Raw genomic sequence first — 19,228 nt, forward strand, 5'->3', positions numbered from 1 at the left:
TAGCAGCAGATAACCACGTGGACCACCCGCAGGGTGACACGTGGATCAGGTGGCGGAGAAATCAGGGAGGAGATCCCCGGTATGGTGATCGGTGGTCAGTAACCGAGTGGCCACCGACAGATCAGTTCCAAGATAAACACCCGGGGGGAGAACGCGAGAAGCAATAGAGCACCGATCAGTCATCGGGTGCATGGTCATCGGGGTTTCGTGTTACATGCAGTTAAACTGGGACTGAGATTCTCAGCGAGAGCGTTACGCATGGACCTCGCATGATCATACCTCAGAGAAAGAAGAGCTCCTCGCCGATAGAATCGTGCACGAGAATGGCCTGAGGGAGTTAGTAAACCAGTCAGTGATTGGTGACTCTCTCAACCCATTACGAGCATGACATCGTGAAGGGGAAATCGTGTATGCAGAGAGCAATGCTTGGTGAGTGTGCCTAGTCCAGCCACACCTGGCGTTCTCCTGGGAATGTGCGATTCACCCAGATGGAAGAAACGCGCTAAGTTACTCCGCAAGGGAATAACTTAGCGCACAAAGAGATGCGCTACAGCCCTTCAGGTAGTGGCACGTGTACGGTTAGATGTGAGTTGCATGCCTCCACGTGTCACCATCTAAGAGGGGCGCGGCCAAGATAAAGGTGCACTCCGCGTCGTGAAAGGTACACACAGACACCCACATCTTTACTGATTGTGGTACGTTTTCACACAAAAGAATAACAGAATTCTGACACACGCAGAGAATAGGGTAACAGAATTCTGTTAGGCACAGACACAGAGGGAGATAAAAAGAGAATCAGAGAGAAATTCAAACACACATTATTTTTGTTGGTGATTCTGTGACCTAACTTGAGCGTCGGAGTGCAAACGGCCGCTAGAGGCGCCGTCTGTGTGTTTTGCAGGTTGCGTTTGAAGTTCCTGGAGAAGATTCTAGGAGCACTCTTGCGGATAGCACAGTTGCATAGGCGGGGTAAGGAAGCGACAAAGCGATTCCTCCACGTTAGAGTTGGCGACAAGATCAAAACTATTATTATACAGAACATTCACTTTGTTATCGTTTCCTAGGTTATAAAACCTTAGATTGTAAATGAAAGAAGTATTAAACATATCAAAACACAATTTTAACACATTAAATTGTTTTTCAAAGATATCATAAGTGTTTCAATCAATTAATAGACCTTAGATTGTAAAAGAAGTATTGAACATATCAAAATACAATTTGAACACATGAAATGGTTTTTCAAAGGTATCATAAGTGTTTAAATCAATTAATAGACCTTAGATTGTAAAAAATATATTAAACATATGAAAACACAATTTTAAACACATGAAATTGTTTTTCAAAGATATTCATAACTGTTTCAATGAATTAATAGACTAATATTGTAAAAGAAATCAAAACACAATTTTAACACATGAAATTGGTTTTCAAAGATGTCATAAGTGTTTTCAATCAATTAATAGCGAAAAGAACAAGTTGCAAACATTTAGTTAAGTAATACGCTTGTTTTCAATAGTTAAGATACTTTTAAACTATTATTATTCAGAACATTCACTTTGTTATAGTTTCCAAGCTTATAAAACCTTAGATTGTAAATGAAAGAAGTATTAAACATATCAAAACACAATTTTAACACATGAAATTGTTTTTCAAAGATATCATAAGTGTTTCAATCAATTAATAGACCTTAGATTGTAAAAGAAGTATTGAACATATCAAAATACAATTTGAACACATGAAATGGTTTTTCAAAGGTATCATAAGTGTATAAATCAATTAATAGACCTTAGATTGTAAAAAATATATTAAACATATGAAAACACAATTTTAAACACATGAAATTGTTTTTCAAAGATATTCATAACTGTTTCAATGAATTAATAGACTAATATTGTAAAAGAAATCAAAACACAATTTTAACACATGAAATTGGTTTTCAAAGATATCATAAGTGTTTTCAATCAATTAATAACGAAAAGAACAAGTTGCAAACATTTAGTTAAGTAATACGCTTGTTTTCAATAGTTAAGATACTTTTAAACTATTATTATTCAGAACATTCACTTTGTTATAGTTTCCAAGCTTATAAAACCTTAGATTGTAAATGAAAGAAGTATTAAACATATCAAAACACAATTTTAACACATGAAATTGTTTTTCAAAGATATCGTAAGTGTTTCAATCAATTAATAGACCTTAGATTGTAAAAGAAGTATTGAACATATCAAAAATACAATTTGAACACATGAAATGGTTTTTCAAAGGTATCATAAGTGTGTGAATCAATTAATAGACCTTAGATTGTAAAAAATATATTAAACATATGAAAACACAATTTTAAACACATGAAATTGTTTTTCAAAGATATTCATAACTGTTTCAATGAATTAATACACTAAGATTGTAAAAGAAATCAAAACACAATATTAACACATGAAATTCGTTTTCAAAGATATCATAAGTGTTTTCAATCAATTAATAGCGAAAAGAACAAGTAGAAAACATTTAGTTAAGTAATACGCTTGTTTTCAATAGTTAAGATACTTTTAAACTATTATTATACAGAACATTCACTTTGTTATAGTTTCCAAGGTTATAAAACCTTAGATTGTAAATGAAAGAAGTATTAAACATATCAAAACACAATTTTAACACATGAAATTGTTTTTCAAAGATATCATAAGTGTTTCAATCAATTAATAGACCTTAGATTGTAAAAGAAGTATTGAACATATCAAAATACAATTTGAACACATGAAATGGTTTTTCAAAGGTATCATAAGTGTTTAAATCATTTAATAGACCTTAGATTGTAAAAGGTACACACAGACAGCCACATCTTTACTGATTGTGGTACGTTTTCACACAAAAGCATAATAGAATTCTGACACACGCAGAGAATAGCGTAACAGAATTCTGTTAGGCACAGACACAGAGGGAGATAAAAAGAGAATCAGAGAGAAATTCAAACACACATTATTTTTGTTGGTGATTCTGTGACCTAACTTGAGCGTCGGAGTGCAAACGGCCGCTAGAGGCGCCGTCTGTGTGTTTTGCAGGTTGCGTTTGAAGTTCCTGGAGAAGATTCTAGGAGCACTCTTGCGGATAGCACAGTTGCATAGGCGGGGTAAGGAAGCGACAAAGCGATTCCTCCACGTTAGAGTTGGCGACAAGATCAAAACTATTATTATACAGAACATTCACTTTGTTATCGTTTCCTAGGTTATAAAACCTTAGATTGTAAATGAAAGAAGTATTAAACATATCAAAACACAATTTTAACACATTAAATTGTTTTTCAAAGATATCATAAGTGTTTCAATCAATTAATAGACCTTAGATTGTAAAAGAAGTATTGAACATATCAAAATACAATTTGAACACATGAAATGGTTTTTCAAAGGTATCATAAGTGTTTGAATCAATTAATAGATCTTAGATTGTAAAAAATATATTAAACATATGAAAACACAATTTTAAACACATGAAATTGTTTTTCAAAGATATTCATAAGTGTTTCAATCAATTAATAGACTAAGATTGTAAAAGAAATCAAAACACAATTTTAACACATGAAATTGGTTTTCAAAGATATCATAAGTGTTGTCAATCAATTAAAAGCGAAAATAACAAGTTGCAAACATTTAGTTAAGTAATACGCTTGATTTTAATAGTTAAGATACTTTTAAACTATTATTATACAGAACATTCACTTTCTTATAGTATCCTAGGTTATAAAACCTGAGATTGTAAATGAGAGAAGTATTAAACATATCAAACACAATTTTAACACATTAAATTGTTTTTCAAAGATATCATAAGTGTTTCAATCAATTAATAGACCTTAGATTGTAAAAGAAGTATTGAACATATCAAAATACAATTTGAACACATGAAATGGTTTTTCAAAGGTATCGTAAGTGTTTAAATCAATTAATAGACTTTAGATTGTCAAAAATATATTAAACATATGAAAACACAATTTTAAACACATGAAATTGTTTTTCAAAGATATTCATAAGTGTTTCAATCAATTAATAGACTAAGATTGTAAAAGAAATCAAAACACAATTTTAACACATGAAATTGGTTTTCAAAGATATCATAAGTGTTTTCAATCAATTATTAGCGAAAAGAACAAGTTGCAAACATTTAGTTAAGTAATACGCTTGTTTTCAATAGTTAAGATACTTTTAAACTATTATTATACAGAACATTCACTTTATTATCGTTTCCTAGGTTATAAAACCTGAGATTGTCAATGAAAGAAGTACATATCAAAACACAATTTCAACACATTAAATTGTTTTTCAAAGATATCATAAGTGTTTCAATCAATTAATAGACCTTAGATTGTAAAACAAGTATTGAACATATAAAAATACAAATTGAACACATGAAATGGTTTTTCAAAGGTATCATAAGTGTTTGAATCAATTAATAGACCTTAGATTGTAAAAAATATATTAAACATATGAAAACACAATTTTAAACACATGAAATTGTTTTTCAAATATACTCATAACTGTTTCAATGAATTAATAGACTAAGATTGTAAAAGAAATCAAAACACAATTTTAACACATGAAATTGTTTTTGAATGATATCATCAGTGTTTCAATCAATTAATAGACCTTAGATTCTAAAAGAAGTATTGAACATGTCAAAAGACAATTTGAACACGTGAAATGGTTTTTCAATGGTATCATAAGTGTTTGAATCAATTAATAGACCTTAGATTGTAAAAAATATTTTAAACATATGAAAACACAATTTTAAACACATGAAATTGTTTTTCAAAGATATTCATAAGTGTTTCAATCAATTAATAGACTAAGATTGTAAAAGAAATCAAAACTCAATTTTAACACATGAAATTGGTTTTCAAAGATATCATAAGTGTTTTCAATCAATTAATTGCGAAAAGAACAAGTTGCAAACATTTAGTTAAGTAATATGCTTGTTTTCAATAGTTAAGATACTTTTAACCTATTATTATACAGAACATTCACTTTCTTATAGTTTCCTAGGTTATAAAACCTTTGATTGTAAATGAAAGAAGTATTAAACATATCAAAACATAATTTTAACACATGAAATTTTTTTTCAAAGATATCATAAGTGTTTCAATCAATTAATAGACCTTAGATTGTAAAAGAAGTATTGAACATATCAAAATACAATTTGAACACATGAAATGGTTTTTCAAAGGTATCATAAGTGTTTGAATCAATTAATAGACCTTAGATTGTAAAAAATATATTAAACATATGAAAACACAATTTTAAACACATGAAATTGTTTATCAAATATATTCATAACTGTTTCAATGAATTAATAGACTAAGATTGTAAAAGAAATCAAAACACAATTTTAACACATGAAATTGTTTTTCAATGATATCATCAGTGTTTCAATCAATTAAGAGACCTTAGATTCTAAAAGAAGTATTGAACATGTCAAAATACAATTTGAACACGTGAAATGGTTTTTCAATGGTATCATAAGTGTTTGCATCAATTAATAGACCTTAGATTGTAAAAAATATTTTAAACATATGAAAACACAATTTTAAACACATGAAATTGTTTTTCAAAGATATTCATAAGTGTTTCAATCAATTCATAGACTAAGATTGTAAAAGAATTCAAAACTCAATTTTAACACATGAAATTGGTTTTCAAAGATATCATAAGTGTTTTCAATCAATTAATAGCGAAAAGAACAAGTTGCAAACATTTAGTTAAGTAATATGCTTGTTTTCAATAGTTAAGATACTTTTAACCTATTATTATACAGAACATTCACTTTCTTATAGTTTCCTAGGTTATAAAACCTTTGATTGTAAATGAAAGAAGTATTAAACATATCAAAACATAATTTTAACACATGAAATTGTTTTTCAAAGATATCATAAGTGTTTCAATCAATTAATAGACCTTAGATTGTAAAAGAAGTATTGAACATATCAAAATACAATTTGAACACATGAAATGGTTTTTCAAAGGTATCATAAGTGTTTGAATCAATTAATAGACCTTAGATTGTAAAAATATATTAAACATATGAAAACACAATTTTAAACACATGAAATTGTTTATCAAATATATTCATAACTGTTTCAATGAATTAATAGACTAAGATTGTAAAAGAAATCAAAACACAATTTTAACACATGAAATTGTTTTTCAATGATATCATCAGTGTTTCAATCAATTAATAGACCTTAGATTCTAAAAGAAGTATTGAACATGTCAAAATACAATTTGAACACGTGAAATGGTTTTTCAATGGTATCATAAGTGTTTGAATCAATTAATAGACCTTAGATTGTAAAAAATATTTTAAACATATGAAAACACAATTTTAAACACATGAAATTGTTTTTCAAAGATATTCATAAGTGTTTCAATAATTAATAGACCAAGATTGTAAAAGAAATGAAAACACAATTTCAACACATGAAATTGGTTTTCAAAGATATCATAAGTGTTTTCAATCAATTAAAAGCGAAAATAACAAGTTGCAAACATTTAGTTAAGTAATACGCTTGATTTCAATAGTTAAGATAGTTTTAAACTATTATTATACAGAACATTCACTTTCTTATAGTTTCCTAGGTTATAAAACCTTTGATTGTAAATGAAAGAAGTATTAAACATATCAAAACACAATTTTCACACATTAAATTGTTTTTCAAAGATATCATAAGTGTTTCAATCAATTAATAGACCTTAGATTGTAAAAGAAGTATTGAACATATCAAAATACAATTTGAACACATGAAATGGTTTTTCAAAGGTATCGTAAGTGTTTAAATCAATTAATAGACCTTAGATTGTCAAAAATATATTAAACATATGAAAACACAATTTTAAACACATGAAATTGTTTTTCAAAGATATTCATAAGTGTTTCAATCAATTAATAGACTAAGATTGTAAAAGAAATCAAAACACAATTTTAACACATGAAATTGGTTTTCAAAGATATCATAAGTGTTTTCAATCAATTATTAGCGAAAAGAACAAGTTGCAAACATTTAGTTAAGTAATACGCTTGTTTTCAATAGTTAAGATACTTTTAAACTATTATTATACAGAACATTCACTTTATTATCGTTTCCTAGGTTATAAAACCTGAGATTGTAAATGAAAGAAGTACATATCAAAACACAATTTCAACACATTAAATTGTTTTTCAATGATATCATCAGTGTTTCAATCAATTAAGAGACCTTAGATTCTAAAAGAAGTATTGAACATGTCAAAATACAATTTGAACACGTGAAATGGTTTTTCAATGGTATCATAAGTGTTTGCATCAATTAATAGACCTTAGATTGTAAAAAATATTTTAAACATATGAAAACACAATTTTAAACACATGAAATTGTTTTTCAAAGATATTCATAAGTGTTTCAATCAATTAATAGACTAAGATTGTAAAAGAAATCAAAACTCAATTTTAACACATGAAATTGGTTTTCAAAGATATCATAAGTGTTTTCAATCAATTAATAGCGAAAAGAACAAGTTGCAAACATTTAGTTAAGTAATATGCTTGTTTTCAATAGTTGAGATACTTTTAACCTATTATTATACAGAACATTCACTTTCTTATAGTTTCCTAGGTTATAAAACCTTTGATTGTAAATGAAAGAAGTATTAAACATATCAAAACACAATTTTAACACATTAAATTGTTTTTCAAAGATATCATAAGTGTTTCAATCAATTAATAGACTAAGATTGTAAAAGAAATCAAAACACAATTTTAACACATGAAATTGGTTTTCAAAGATATCATAAGTGTTTTCAATCAATTATTAGCGAAAAGAACAAGTTGCAAACATTTAGTTAAGTAATACGCTTGTTTTCAATAGTTAAGATACTTTTAAACTATTATTATACAGAACATTCACTTTATTATCGTTTCCTAGGTTATAAAACCTGAGATTGTAAATGAAAGAAGTACATATCAAAACACAATTTCAACACATTAAATTGTTTTTCAAAGATATCATAAGTGTTTCAATCAATTAATAGACCTTAGATTGTAAAAGAAGTATTGAACATATAAAAATACAAATTGAACACATGAAATGGTTTTTCAAAGGTATCATAAGTGTTTGAATCAATTAATAGACCTTAGATTGTAAAAAATATATTAAACATATGAAAACACAATTTTAAACACATGAAATTGTTTTTCAAATATATTCATAACTGTTTCAATGAATTAATAGACTAAGATTGTAAAAGAAATCAAAACACAATTTTAACACATGAAATTGTTTTTCAATGATATCATCAGTGTTTCAATCAATTAATAGACCTTAGATTCTAAAAGAAGTATTGAACATGTCAAAAGACAATTTGAACACGTGAAATGGTGTTTCAATGGTATCATAAGTGTTTGAATCAATTAATAGACCTTAGATTGTAAAAAATATTTTAAACATATGAAAACACAATTTTAAACACATGAAATTGTTTTTCAAAGATATTCATAAGTGTTTCAATCAATTAATAGACTAAGATTGTAAAAGAATTCAAAACTCAATTTTAACACATGAAATTGGTTTTCAAAGATATCATAAGTGTTTTCAATCAATTAATAGCGAAAAGAACAAGTTGCAAACATTTAGTTAAGTAATATGCTTGTTTTCAATAGTTAAGATACTTTTAACCTATTATTATACAGAACATTCACTTTCTTATAGTTTCCTAGGTTATAAAACCTTTGATTGTAAGTGAAAGAAGTATTAAACATATCAAAACATAATTTTAACACATGAAATTGTTTTTCAAAGATAACATAAGTGTTTCAATCAATTAATAGACCTTAGATTGTAAAAGAAGTATTGAACATATCAAAATACAATTTGAACACATGAAATGGTTTTTCAAAGGTATCATAAGTGTTTGAATCAATTAATAGACCTTAGATTGTAAAAAATATATTAAACATATGAAAACACAATTTTAAACACATGAAATTGTTTATCAAATATATTCATAACTGTTTCAATGAATTAATAGACTAAGATTGTAAAAGAAATCAAAACACAATTTTAACACATGAAATTGTTTTTCAATGATATCATCAGAGTTTCAATCAATTAAGAGACCTTAGATTCTAAAAGAAGTATTGAACATGTCAAAAGACAATTTGAACACGTGAAATGGTGTTTCAATGGTATCATAAGTGTTTGAATCAATTAATAGACCTTAGATTGTAAAAAATATTTTAAACATATGAAAACACAATTTTAAACACATGAAATTGTTTTTCAAAGATATTCATAAGTGTTTCAATCAATTAATAGACTAAGATTGTAAAAGAAATCAAAACTCAATTTTAACTCATGAAATTGGTTTTCAAAGATATCATAAGTGTTTTCAATCAATTAATAGCGAAAAGAACAAGTTGCAAACATTTAGTTAAGTAATATGCTTGTTTTCAATAGTTAAGATACTTTTAACCTATTATTATACAGAACATTCACTTTCTTATAGTTTCCTAGGTTATAAAACCTTTGATTGTAAATGAAAGAAGTATTAAACATATCAAAACACAATTTTAACACATTAAATTGTTTTTCAAAGATATCGTAAGTGTTTCAATCAATTAATAGACTAAGATTGTAAAAGAAATCAAAACACAATTTTAACACATGAAATTGGTTTTCAAAGATATCATAAGTGTTTTCAATCAATTATTAGCGACAAGAACAAGTTGCAAACATTTAGTTAAGTAATACTCTTGTTTTCAATAGTTAAGATACTTTTAAACTATTATTATACAGAATATTCATTTTATTATCGTTTCCTAGGTTATAAAAACTTAGATTGTAAATGAAAGAAGTACATATCAAAACACAATTTCAACACATTAAATTGTTTTTCAAAGATATCATAAGTGTTTCAATCAATTAATAGACCTTAGATTGTAAAAGAAGTATTGAACATATCAAAATACAATTTGAACACATGAAATGGTTTTTCAAAGGTATCATAAGTGTTTGAATCAATTAATAGACCTTAGATTGTAAAAAATATATTAAACATATGAAAACACAATTTTAAACACATGAAATTGTTTATCAAATATATTCATAACTGTTTCAATGAATTAATAGACTAAGATTGTAAAAGAAACCAAAATACAATTTTAACACATGAAATTGTTTTTCAATGATATCATCAGTGTTTCAATCAATTAAGAGACCTTAGATTCTAGAAGAAGTATTGAACATGTCAAAATACAATTTGAACACGTGAAATGGTTTTTCAATGGTATCATAAGTGTTTGCATCAATTAATAGACCTTAGATTGTAAAAAATATTTTAAACATATGAAAACACAATTTTAAACACATGAAATTGTTTTTCAAAGATATTCATAAGTGTTTCAATCAATTAATAGACTAAGATTGTAAAAGAAATCAAAACTCAATTTTAACACATGAAATTGGTTTTCAAAGATATCATAAGTGTTTTCAATCAATTAATAGCGAAAAGAACAAGTTGCAAACATTTAGTTAAGTAATATGCTTGTTTTCAATAGTTAAGATACTTTTAACCTATTATTATACAGAACATTCACTTTCTTATAGTTTCCAAGGTTATAAAACCTTAGATTGTAAATGAAAGAAGTATTAAACATATCAAAACACAATTTTAACACATGAAATTGTTTTTCAAAGATATCATAAGTGTTTCAATCAATTAATAGACCTTAGATTGTAAAAAATATATTAAACATATGAAAACACAATTTTAAACACATAAAATTGTTTTTCAAAGATATTCATAAGTGTTTCAAACAATTAATAGACTAAGATTGTAAAAGAAATCAAAACACAATTTTAACACATTAAATTGTTTTTCAAAGATATCATAAGTGTTTTCAATCAATTAATAGACCTTAGATTGTAAAAGAAGTATTGAACATATCAAAATATAATTTGAACACATGAAATGGTTTTTCAAAGGTATCATAAGTGTTTGAATCAATTAATAGACCTTAGATTGTAAAAAATATATTAAACATATGAAAACACAATTTTAAACACATGAAATTGTTTTTCAAAGATATTCATAAGTTTTTCAATGAATTAATAGAATACGATTGTAAAAGGAATCAAAACACTATTTTAACACATGAAATTGGTTTTCAAAGATATCATAAGTGTTTTCAATCAATTAATAGCGAAAAGAACAAGTTGCAAACATCTAGTTAAGTAATACGTTTGTTTTCAATAGTTAAGATACTTTTAAACTATTATTATACATAACATTCACTTTGTTATAGTTTCCTAGGTTATAAAACCTTAGATTGTAAATGAAAGAAGTATTAAACATATCAAAACACATTAAATTGTTTTTCAAAGATATCATAAGTGTTTCAATCAATTAATAGACCTTAGATTGTAAAAGAAGTATTGAACATATCAAAATATAATTTGAACACATGAAATGGTTTTTCAAAGGTATCATAAGTGTTTGAATCACTTAATAGACCATAGATTGTAAAAAATATATTAAACATATGAAAACACAATTTTAAACACATGAAATTGTTTTTCAAAGATATTCATATGTGTTTCAATCAATTAATAGACTAAAATTGTAAAAGGAATCAAAACACAATTTTAACACATGAAATTGTTTTCAAAGATATCATAAGTGTTTTCAATCAATTAATAGCGAAAAGAACAAGTTGCAAACATCTAGTTAAGTAATACGCTTGCTTTCAATAGTTAAGATACTTTTAAACTATTATTATACAGAACATTCACTTTCTTATAGTTTCCAAGGTTATAAAACCTTAGATTGTAAATGAAAGAAGTATTAAACATATCAAAACACAATTTTAACACATGAAATTGTTTTTCAAAGATATCATAAGTGTTTCAATCAATTAATAGACCTTAGATTGTAAAAAATATATTAAACATATGAAAACACAATTTTAAACACATGAAATTGTTTTTCAAAGATATTCATAAGTGTTTCAATCAATTAATAGACTAAGTTTGTAAAAGGAATCAAAACACAATTTTAACACATGAAATTGGTTTTCAAAGATATCATAAGTGTTTTCAATCAATTAATAGCGAAAAGAACAAGTTGCAAACATCTAGTTAAGTAATACGATTGTTTTCAATAGTTAGGATACTTTTAAACTATTATTATAGAGAACATGCACTTTGTTATAGTTTCCTAGGTTATAAAACCTTAGATTGTAAATGAAAGAAGTATTAAACATATCAAAATACAATTTAAACACATGAAATTGTTTTTCAAAGATATCATAAATGTTTCAATCAATTAATAGACCTTAGATTGTAAAAGAAGTATTGAACATATCAAAATATAATTTGAACACATGATATGCTTTTTCAAAGGTATCATAAGAGTTTGAATCACTTAATAGACCTTAGATTGTAAAAAATATATTAAACATATGAAAACACAATTTTAAACACATGAAATTGTTTTTCAAAGATATTCATAAGTGTTTTAATCAATTAATAGACTAAGATTGTAAAAGGAATCAAAACACAATTTTAACACATGAAATTGGTTTTCAAAGATATCATAAGTGTTTTCAATCAATTAATAGCGAAAAGAACAAGTTGCAAACATTTAGTTAAGTAAAAGAAGTATTGAACATATCAAAATAGAATTTGAACACATGAAATGGTTTTTCAAAGGTATCATAAGTGTTTGAAACAATTAATAGACCTTAGATTGTAAAAAATATATTAAACATATGAAAACACAATTTTAAACACATGAAATTGTTTATCAAATATATTCATAACTGTTTCAATGAATTAATAGACTAAGATTGTAAAAGAAACCAAAACACAATTTTAACACATGAAATTGTTTTTCAATGATATCATCAGTGTTTCAATCAATTAAGAGACCTTAGATTCTAGAAGAAGTATTGAACATGTCAAAATACAATTTGAACACGTGAAATGGTTTTTCAATGGTATCATAAGTGTTTGCATCAATTAATAGACCTTAGATTGTAAAAAATATTTTAAACATATGAAAACACAATTTTAAACACATGAAATTGTTTTTCAAAGATATTCATAAGTGTTTCAATCAATTAATAGACTAAGATTGTAAAAGAAATCAAAACTCAATTTTAACACATGAAATTGGTTTTCAAAGATATCATAAGTGTTTTCAATCAATTAATAGCGAAAAGAACAAGTTGCAAACATTTAGTTAAGTAATATGCTTGTTTTCAATAGTTAAGATACTTTTAACCTATTATTATACAGAACATTCACTTTCTTATAGTTTCCTAGGTTATAAAACCTTTGATTGTAAATGAAAGAAGTATTAAACATATCAAAACACAATTTTAACACATTAAATTGTTTTTCAAAGATATCATAAGTGTTTCAATCAATTAATAGGCCTTAGATTGTAAAAGAAGTATTGACCATATCAAAATACAATTTGAACAAATGAAATGGTTTTTCAAAGGTATCATAAGTGTTTGAATCAATTAATAGACCTTATATTGTAAAAAATATATTAAACATATGAAAACACAATTTTAAACACATAAAATTGTTTTTCAAAGATATTCATAAGTGTTTCAAACAATTAATAGACTAAGATTGTAAAAGAAATCAAAACACAATTTTAACACATTAAATTGTTTTTCAAAGATATCATAAGTGTTTCAATCAATTAATGGACCTTAGATTGTAAAAGAAGTATTGAACATATCAAAATATAATTTGAACACATGAAATGGTTTTTCAAAGGTATCATAAGTGTTTGAATCAATTAATAGACCTTAGATTGTAAAAAATATATTAAACATATGAAAACACAATTTTAAACACATGAAATTGTTTTTCAAAGATATTCATAAGTTTTTCAATGAATTAATAGACTACGATTGTAAAAGGAATCAAAACACTATTTTAACACATGAAATTGGTTTTCAAAGATATCATAAGTGTTTTCAATCAATTAATAGCGAAAAGAACAAGTTGCAAACATCTAGTTAAGTAATACGCTTGTTTTCAATAGTTAAGATACTTTTAAACTATTATTATACATAACATTCACTTTGTTATAGTTTCCTAGGTTATAAAACCTTAGATTGTAAATGAAAGAAGTATTAAACATATCAAAACACATTAAATTGTTTTTCAAAGATATCATAAGTGTTTCAATCAATTAATAGACCTTAGATTGTAAAAGAAGTATTGAACATATCAAAATATAATTTGAACACATGAAATGGTTTTTCAAAGGTATCATAAGTGTTTGAATCACTTAATAGACCTTAGATTGTAAACAATATATTAAACATATGAAAACACAATTTTAAACACATGAAATTGTTTTTCAAAGATATTCATAAGTGTTTCAATCAATTAATAGACTAAGATTGTAAAAGGAATCAAAACACAATTTTAACACATAAAATTGGTTTTCAAAGATATCATAAGTGTTTTCAATCAATTAATAGCGAAAAGAACAAGTTGCAAACATCTAGTTAAGTAATACGATTGTTTTCAATAGTTAGGATACTTTTAAACTATTATTATAGAGAACATGGACTTTGTTATAGTTTCCTAGGTTATAAAACCTTAGATTGTAAATGAAAGAAGTATTAAACATATCAAAACACAATTTTAACACATTATATTGTTTTTCAAAGATATCATAAGTGTTTCAATCAATTAATAGACTTTAGATTGTAAAAGAAATATTGAACATATCAAAATATAATTTGAACACTTGAAATGGTTTTTCAAAGGTATCCTAAGTGTTTGAATCACTTAATAGACCTTAGATTGTAAAAAATATATTAAACATATGAAAACACAATTTTAAACACATGAAATTGTTTTTCAAAGATATTCATATGTGTTTCAATCAATTAATAGACTAAAATTGTAAAAGGAATCAAAACACAATTTTAACACATGAAATTGTTTTCAAAGATATCATAAGTGTTTTCAATCAATTAATAGCGAAAAGAACAAGTTGCAAACATCTAGTTAAGTAATACGCTTGCTTTCAATAGTTAAGATACTTTTAAACTATTATTATACAGAACATTCACTTTCTTATAGTTTCCAAGGTTATAAAACCTTAGATTGTAAATGAAAGAAGTATTAAACATATCAAAACACAATTTTAACACATGAAATTGTTTTTCAAAGATATCATAAGTGTTTCAATCAATTAATAGACCTTAGATTGTAAAAAATATATTAAACATATGAAAACACAATTTTAAACACATGAAATTGTTTTTCAAAGATATTCATAAGTGTTTCAATCAATTAATAGACTAAGTTTGTAAAAGGAATCAAAACACAATTTTAACACATGAAATTGGTTTTCAAAGATATCATAAGTGTTTTCAATCAATTAATAGCGAAAAGAACAAGTTGCAAACATCTAGTTAAGTAATACAATTGTTTTCAATAGTTAGGATACTTTTAAACTATTATTATAGAGAACATGCACTTTGTTATAGTTTCCTAGGTTATAAAACCTTAGATTGTAAATGAAAGAAGTATTAAACATATCAAAATACAATTTAAACACATGAAATTGTTTTTCAAAGATATCATAAATGTTTCAATCAATTAATAGACCTTAGATTGTAAAAGAAGTATTGAACATATCAAAATATAATTTGAACACATGATATGCTTTTTCAAAGGTATCATAAGAGTTTGAATCACTTAATAGACCTTAGATTGTAAAAAATATATTAAACATATGAAAACACAATTTTAAACACATGAAATTGTTTTTCAAAGATATTCATAAGTGTTTTAATCAATTAATAGACTAAGATTGTAAAAGGAATCAAAACACAATTTTAACACATGAAATTGGTTTTCAAAGATATCATAAGTGTTTTCAATCAATTAATAGCGAAAAGAACAAGTTGCAAACATTTAGTTAAGTAAAAGAAGTATTGAACATATCAAAATAGAATTTGAACACATGAAATGGTTTTTCAAAGGTATCATAAGTGTTTGAAACAATTAATAGACCTTAGATTGTAAAAAATATATTAAACATATGAAAACACAATTTTAAACACATGAAATTGTTTATCAAATATATTCATAACTGTTTCAATGAATTAATAGACTAAGATTGTAAAAGAAACCAAAACACAATTTTAACACATGAAATTGTTTTTCAATGATATCATCAGTGTTTCAATCAATTAAGAGACCTTAGATTCTAGAAGAAGTATTGAACATGTCAAAATACAATTTGAACACGTGAAATGGTTTTTCAATGGTATCATAAGTGTTTGCATCAATTAATAGACCTTAGATTGTAAAAAATATTTTAAACATATGAAAACACAATTTTAAACACATGAAATTGTTTTTCAAAGATATTCATAAGTGTTTCAATCAATTAATAGACTAAGATTGTAAAAGAAATCAAAACTCAATTTTAACACATGAAATTGGTTTTCAAAGATATCATAAGTGTTTTCAATCAATTAATAGCGAAAAGAACAAGTTGCAAACATTTAGTTAAGTAATATGCTTGTTTTCAATAGTTAAGATACTTTTAACCTATTATTATACAGAACATTCACTTTCTTATAGTTTCCTAGGTTATAAAACCTTTGATTGTAAATGAAAGAAGTATTAAACATATCAAAACACAATTTTAACACATTAAATTGTTTTTCAAAGATATCATAAGTGTTTCAATCAATTAATAGGCCTTAGATTGTAAAAGAAGTATTGACCATATCAAAATACAATTTGAACAAATGAAATGGTTTTTAAAAGGTATCATAAGTGTTTGAATCAATTAATAGACCTTATATTGTAAAAAATATATTAAACATATGAAAACACAATTTTAAACACATAAAATTGTTTTTCAAAGATATTCATAAGTGTTTCAAACAATTAATAGACTAAGATTGTAAAAGAAATCAAAACACAATTTTAACACATTAAATTGTTTTTCAAAGATATCATAAGTGTTTCAATCAATTAATGGACCTTAGATTGTAAAAGAAGTATTGAACATATCAAAATATAATTTGAACACATGAAATGGTTTTTCAAAGGTATCATAAGTGTTTGAATCAATTAATAGACCTTAGATTGTAAAAAATATATTAAACATATGAAAACACAATTTTAAACACATGAAATTGTTTTTCAAAGATATTCATAAGTTTTTCAATGAATTAATAGACTACGATTGTAAAAGGAATCAAAACACTATTTTAACACATGAAATTGGTTTTCAAAGATATCATAAGTGTTTTCAATCAATTAATAGCGAAAAGAACAAGTTGCAAACATCTAGTTAAGTAATACGCTTGTTTTCAATAGTTAAGATACTTTTAAACTATTATTATACATAACATTCACTTTGTTATAGTTTCCTAGGTTATAAAACCTTAGATTGTAAATGAAAGAAGTATTAAACATATCAAAACACATTAAATTGTTTTTCAAAGATATCATAAGTGTTTCAATCAATTAATAGACCTTAGATTGTAAAAGAAGTATTGAACATATCAAAATATAATTTGAACACATGAAATGGTTTTTCAAAGGTATCATAAGTGTTTGAATCACTTAATAGACCTTAGATTGTAAACAATATATTAAACATATGAAAACACAATTTTAAACACATGAAATTGTTTTTCAAAGATATTCATAAGTGTTTCAATCAATTAATAGACTAAGATTGTAAAAGGAATCAAAACACAATTTTAACACATAAAATTGGTTTTCAAAGATATCATAAGTGTTTTCAATCAATTAATAGCGAAAAGAACAAGTTGCAAACATCTAGTTAAGTAATACGATTGTTTTCAATAGTTAGGATACTTTTAAACTATTATTATAGAGAACATGGACTTTGTTATAGTTTCCTAGGTTATAAAACCTTAGATTGTAAATGAAAGAAGTATTAAACATATCAAAACACAATTTTAACACATTATATTGTTTTTCAAAGATATCATAAGTGTTTCAGTCAATTAATAGACTTTAGATTGTAAAAGAAATATTGAACATATCAAAATATAATTTGAACACTTGAAATGGTTTTTCAAAGGTATCCTAAGTGTTTGAATCACTTAATAGACCTTAGATTGTAAAAAATATATTAAACATATGAAAACACAATTTTAAACACATGAAATTGTTTTTCAAAGATATTCATATGTGTTTCAATCAATTAATAGACTAAAATTGTAAAAGGAATCAAAACACAATTTTAACACATGAAATTGTTTTCAAAGATATCATAAGTGTTTTCAATCAATTAATAGCGAAAAGAACAAGTTGCAAACATCTAGTTAAGTAATACGCTTGCTTTCAATAGTTAAGATACTTTTAAACTATTATTATACAGAACATTCACTTTCTTATAGTTTCCAAGGTTATAAAACCTTAGATTGTAAATGAAAGAAGTATTAAACATATCAAAACACAATTTTAACACATGAAATTGTTTTTCAAAGATATCATAAGTGTTTCAATCAATTAATAGACCTTAGATTGTAAAAAATATATTAAACATATGAAAACACAATTTTAAACACATGAAATTGTTTTTCAAAGATATTCATAAGTGTTTCAATCAATTAATAGACTAAGTTTGTAAAAGGAATCAAAACACAATTTTAACACATGAAATTGGTTTTCAAAGATATCATAAGTGTTTTCAATCAATTAATAGCGAAAAGAACAAGTTGCAAACATCTAGTTAAGTAATACGATTGTTTTCAATAGTTAGGATACTTTTAAACTATTATTATAGAGAACATGCACTTTGTTATAGTTTCCTAGGTTATAAAACCTTAGATTGTAAATGAAAGAAGTATTAAACATATCAAAATACAATTTAAACACATGAAATTGTTTTTCAAAGATATCATAAATGTTTCAATCAATTAATAGACCTTAGATTGTAAAAGAAGTATTGAACATATCAAAATATAATTTGAACACATGATATGCTTTTTCAAAGGTATCATAAGAGTTTGAATCACTTAATAGACCTTAGATTGTAAAAAATATATTAAACATATGAAAACACAATTTTAAACACATGAAATTGTTTTTCAAAGATATTCATAAGTGTTTTAATCAATTAATAGACTAAGATTGTAAAAGGAATCACTACACAATTTTAACACATGAAATTGG

Source organism: Phaseolus vulgaris, chromosome 7 (assembly GCF_051622355.1).
Source record: "Phaseolus vulgaris cultivar YP4 chromosome 7, ASM5162235v1, whole genome shotgun sequence".
NCBI classification, from domain to species: Eukaryota; Viridiplantae; Streptophyta; class Magnoliopsida; order Fabales; family Fabaceae; genus Phaseolus; species Phaseolus vulgaris.